The 6,407-nt window shown below is 33.9% G+C and overlaps 1 pseudogene; it reads right to left on the bottom strand.

The window, feature by feature from the left end:
* Positions 1-148: 148 nt before the first annotated feature.
* Positions 149-3,273, bottom strand: LOC146929618 (uncharacterized; annotated as a pseudogene).
* Between the last annotated feature and the right edge of the window lie 3,134 nt (positions 3,274-6,407).

A 6,407-nucleotide genomic window follows, 5' to 3' on the forward strand; every position in this document is an offset into this window, starting at 1 on the left:
CGGTGTGTATCAACCAAAAAACGGATTAACACCGACCAAAAAGTGTCACATTTCATCTAATAAAAGCAAATCATCTAAATGTTCCAGAACATCTTCAAATTCGGTGTTTTCTTTAACCGGAGTGTCATCAAACATAATTGGATTGTCTTCATTTTTTTGGCTTTTTTGGTGGAACCAGTCTCTCTTTGAGCTCAATGTCCATGAGTGTTCGAAAACGATCGTGTTGATCCAAGAATTCATCCTCCCATGTTGCCGCCTCTTCGCTCCTGTGATTTCTCCACTCCGTGCATGTTGGAGGTAGTGAACAGCCATCTTTTAATGAAAGAAGGACAAAATGATTTGGGATTAGACTAAGGCAAATCATGTTGCTTTTCGGGTTAACCGGAGGTTGTCCTCTAAGTGGGAAAACAATCTCGGAGATGTAGTCTTTCCATGTAGTCATCTCTAACACCGGCCTATTGTAACATGATGTAACGATGTGTCCCATATCCGGTAATGTCAACCATTTTTTGGGAGGTGCAAAGCTACTAGGATTTTTGGGAGGATACAATCCATCCAAGATGAAGTTGTAACGGTCCTCGCTCGCATATATCTCGATGTATTTGCTCCTATGCTCTTTCAACTCTTGAATAAGTGCTCTCGGCACCATAACATGACTTTCTTGCGTCAAACCCAAGGCTTCTGCTATAGCCCTAAACCCACAATGCCCGTCACCAATAACATCCACAACTCTCTCAATGTATGGTCTCATGAATTTTGGCATGTAATACATAGGATTGGATGGATCATAACTTGTTGAAACCAAGCTAGGCTTAGGATCCGGAACCGGAGAAATGCCAATGCGAGCACCTTTTCTTTTAGTTTGTGAAGATTTTTTCCATGGTGAAGATTGACTTTCCGGATGTTGAGAATCAATAGTCTCCCACGAAGATGGGATCCTACCACGTGTGGTTTTGATTTTTTTGGGAGCTCCTTTGGTTGCCACCTTTCTTGGAGGTGGTGACAACAATGTGGTCTCCGAAAACGCTAACAACCACAAAGCCTCTTTGATTTCTAGTTTCATATGGAACGGAACTCTTTGGAGACGTTCTTGGATACCATGCCACTCCTCCGCGACCGAAAACAAATCTTCATTACTTTGTTCTTCACCCATGTACAACTTATGCCAATGCGGGTGTATCTCATCCAATCGAATGGGCATGTTGTGACGTATTTTCATAGCAATGAAGCATGCACAAGGTAGGCCATACGACGTCTTTTGAACACAACCACAAGTTTTCTTCTCAATGCACAAGGTTTTCCTAGCACGCTCTTCTTCCACAAAAATAAAGTTCATGGCTTGTCTAGACACGTGACCCCCCAACCTGGAGTACAAAGTGACATCTTTGTACCTATGTTCCAAGACCGTAACACTCCTACCAAACCATGATTGTATCTCCCCAAATTGGTTTGCCAACATCTCATCTATTTTTTGCCAACAAGTACCCAAGTCACCCTTGGAGGTGGACAAATATTCCTTCACCACACCATGAGCTCCTTCAACTCTATTCGTGGTCCTACACCCAAGATGTAACACAAGGTCCGTCCATGCCCTCACTAGTTTGTCCTTAAAAGGATTCAATATGGTTTCTTGAACATAGTGAAGAAACTTTGGATGATCCTTACAAGCATCTTGGAATTCCACTAGATTACCCGCATATAACTCTTGAGTAGGAGATTCAACCAATTTTTCCCATGCATCAAATATGGTATCAACCAACTTACTATGCTTCTCCTCGTCGACAATCTTCTTTTGCCCATCCACCACAACAACATTTTGTTTAACTTTCCAATCGGTGATGATTCTTGATCTAACATTTTTGCCAACATGGAAATAACAAAGAATTGCACTACTACCGTGGAGAACATTTTTTACGGCATTCATCATACTAGTGTCCCTGTCGGTCACTACCACCTTAGGCATATCACTATTTGGTCCAAGAAGTTTAAGCAACATTTGCAAAGCCCAAGTAAAGTTATGCTCCTTCTCTGACGTCATAAATGCAAAGCCAACCGCATATGTCAAATAGGTTGAGGTAACTCCAACTATTTCAAACAATGGCATCATATACAAGTTGGTTTTGTACGTGGAATCCATTATCAAAACAGTAGGAAAATTGTTAAACAACTTTACCGATGTTGGATGAGTCCAAAATATGGCTTGAACGGTTTGACTTTCCTTTTTTTTCTCTTACATAATAAACATATCCATTCTCTTCCAACTTTGTGGTTAGATATTGCATCTCCGTCAAGTCACCCCTTTTTGCCTTTTTGAATTTATGACGTTCATTGTAGACTTGCTTGATATTTGTCATGGACTCTTTCCTTTTATTCCTCAAATTTGTCAAAATATTTTTTGGTTTCACCGAAGAATCGGTCAAGTCATGTACAATCTTCTTGTCGTCCTCCGTTAATCTTCCGGCAAGAAGGTGCCCTGCTACATACGGCATCATCTCATGGTTGTGAATGCCATTAAGAATAGCCAATTTCCAAACATTGTCTTCCCTAACGACATATCCACGCACCTTGAACAAACACCCACATTTTCTTGATCTCATTCCTTCATGCTTCACTTTTGTCTTCGGTACTTTGTGCTCGCCGCTCCGTTCACAAACCAACTCCAACATAGCATTTCTTCATTCACAAGATCTTCTAATGATAACCGCAAATCCAGCCCTATTTGCTTGTCGACGGACCCAACCGAACAATTCGTTTTTATCTTTTCATGTGTCTTGGGTTGAAAAGAAATGAGCCTTGTCCACTTCGTTGTCACGAAGTTTCCACACATCGGAATTGACGCTTGAAGCCTCAATTTAACGGAGACTTCGACCTTAGCGGGAGCTTCAACCTTAATGGAATCGACAACTCTAGGTTTTCGATCACCCGGATCATCACCCGCATTCTCAACATTATCTATAAATAAACAACATACAATTACTAAACTAATTACTAAGCATGTATCTATTATCATATAATAACATAAACAAACCAAAAAAACAAAAGAAAAAAAAATTATGGGAAAAAAAATGGCAGTAGCACTACCATTTGAAAATTTTAAAAAAATTTCTAAGTTACCAGCGGCAGTTAACAGCCGCTCACTCCCAGCGGCAGTTAACAGCCGCTCACTCCCAGCGGTAGTTAACTGCCGCTACAATCCGTATCAGAGAAAAAAAAACCAGAAAATCAATCAAATGTAATGGATTTTAACGTTGTAATACTTGTTCTTTGATTCATTTTGTATGTAGAAACGTCTTAGCAATCGATCAACAATGATTTGGAAGCATGATTTTGACACAAAAAATTTGAAATGAGGATTTTTTTTTAGGTATGGTTTTGGAATGAGAAAGGTGATGAATGAATAGGTGAGGTAGGGGTTTGCTGGTTTTGGGGGGACAGAAACCAGCGGTAGTTAACAACCGCTGGATCCCAGCGGCAGTTAACTGCCGGCGGATCTTCCAGCGGTAGTTAACTACCGCCAGGGGCATTTAGGTCATTTACTTGTGTCAATTGAAAGTATTCTTTGTCAAAAAAGCAATTTTCCGTTTTCATTTCAAATCAAAGTGGTCCTCAGTTTTCCAGTTTTATTAATACATACATTTTTAAAAAAGAAAAAAAATTGGGGGTGGGTTTTATTAATTAAATTGATATTAATGTTCTCAAGGGAACTCTTATCGTTAAGCTAACATTGGAAGTGTCATTGATATATTTACATTAGACAAAATATTTACACACAAACGCTCGCGCACACATACAATGGAGATATTTTTTTATTTTTTATTACAGCTCTAAAAAAAAATTGAATTTTCGCTTAAAATATGATGTCTACTCTCTTATGACTGAGCCGACAAGTTATCTACTAACTATTTATTAAAATTGATGCCATATGAATTTTCAATTTTGCCCCTATGAGGGGCAATTTGGTAATTCCATATTTCCTTAACCTTGGAGAGTGCCACCTCATCCAAATTATTTTCTTTTTTATTATTTTATAATTATATTCTTTTTTATTTTATTTTTTTATTTAATATTTTTTTATAAGAATAAAAATAATTCTAAATTCAGTTGCTTCTACATTGCCGTTGTGGGAGATTAAGGTATCGTTTGACCCGGCTTTTTTTCAACTTCTCTACATTTTTAAGGAGAAGTTAGGCCAAACACAATATCAATTAAGTACTTACTAAAAAAAATGCTTTTTTTAATGCCTAAAATTGAATGGAATAAATTGAATGGAATGAGCTTTAGCCAAAAGTTGTTGAATGTTACTTTAAAAAACTACTTCTCGATAATTTATTTCACAAACACCGCTTTTCAACTCACACTGGGAATCTTTTCTTTTATTTTTTAATATTATATTTCAATATGTTTTTTTTATTCCATTTAACTTTATTTTATTTTATTTTTGAACCGTTCCATTTAATTTTGTAAGGAGGTTCCATTTAATTTTATTATCTTTTTATCAAAGGAATTTTATTATCTTTTTATCACTTATATATTTAATTTCAATATCGTTTAATCATCACAACCTCACAAATATTTTTATTCACGCTGTCATTTAATGATACCAAATATTTTTATTTCTTTTCTTCAACCTCGCGAATATACACACACATTAACGTTTAGAGTATTATTTTATGTTCGTCTATCTGTTTTTTTGTTACGCTAATGCATATAATTTTTATTAGTGTTGCTTGGTTGAGTGCTACCTCACCTATTTTTTTTAACTATTTTCCAATTTTTATATTTTTAAAAACTTTTAACTACTTTCCAATTTTTTTATTTTTAACTATTTTCCAATTTTTTCTCTCAAATTCAGTTGCTTCTACACTGCCGTTGTGGGAGATTAAGATACCGTTTGACCCAGTTTTTTTTCCAGCTTCTCTACATTTTTAAGGAAAAATTAAGCCAAATACAATATCAATTAAATACATACTAAAAAAGGTACTTTTTTTAATGCATAAAATTGAATGGAATGAGCTTTGGCCAAAAGTTGTTGAATGCTACTTCAAAAAACTACTTCTCGACAATTTATTTCAAAAGTATCTCCAATTCACGTTGGGAACCTATTCTTTAAATTTTTAATATTATATTTCAATTATTTTTTTTCTTCCATTTAATTTTTTATTGAACCGTTAAATTTAATTTTATTACCTTTTTTTCAAAGGAATTTTATTATCTTTTTATCACTTATATATTTAATTTCAATATCGTTTAATCATCACAACCTCACAAATATTTTTATCCACGCTGTCATTTAATCATCACAACCTCGCTAATACACACACACACACATATTAGCGTTTAGAGTAATACTTTATGTGTGTCTTTTTTTTGTTACGCTAATGTGTATCATTTTTTTTGGCGTTGCATAATGTGTTTGATTATGTTTATAAAATTTTGATTTTAATTAAAAGTAAAATTGTGGATGTCTTTTCTTCAAAAAAAGGCATAGATGCCTAAAAAATTTATACTTATATATATATATATATATATATATATATATATATATTGCACCTTTATATTGTAACAAACTATGCATATCTTTTTCTTATTCCAAAAAACTAAACATATCTGTTTCCATGACACCAACAATGTAACAAATATTTTTCAAAAAAAAAAAAAAACAATGTAACAAATATAATATCATATAATATAAATTCTTATATTTTTTAAAGACACCAGAAATATGGTATTCTTATAACGAAATTTGTTATAGAGTATAATTGAAATAGAAAAAACCAAGTATTTTGATATTATTTATGTTATTATTTCAGGCTCCTTAAATTGTTTCTCCTATTCAAATATTTAACAAGTCATTTATATGATGATACAAATTTGTATTCATGTTACACAAAATAAACGTTATTGAGTAAATATAGTATTTGTCAAAAAAAAATATCTTTTATTTCTTAACATCTTTAGCCTTCAGAAAATATTTTAAACATTTTTTTATTTATTATGTTAATTCATAATAAATTCAAAGTTTTGTCCTCGTGAGCTTAACTCAGTTAATAGGAACAATGCATAAATATATGCCAAGTCCGGGGTTCGAAACCCGGACACCGTAAAAAAAAAAAATCAAAGTTTGTACAATATTTTGCCAAACAACATTTAACTTAAAAATAGCTTTAAAATTAAAAAAACTAAGAAACCAAACAACTTTAGCTTCTTTCTTAAAGGCCTTTATTTTAACTTTGTTTTGAATTAACTTTTAGACCGTAAAAAACCTTGGCCAAACGGTATCTAAGTTTAACTGGGAACACTGCTACTCTTTCTTCTTCGTAAGAGATCATTTTCTTCCATTTTTCATGGTTCTGAGACCATGCATGACTTGAGTTGACTGATTTTTATGGCTTGAGGTGTTCATTTTT

Source organism: Medicago sativa, chromosome 4 (assembly GCF_051527215.1).
Source record: "Medicago sativa cultivar Bolivia chromosome 4, Bolivia_mono, whole genome shotgun sequence".
NCBI classification, from domain to species: Eukaryota; Viridiplantae; Streptophyta; class Magnoliopsida; order Fabales; family Fabaceae; genus Medicago; species Medicago sativa.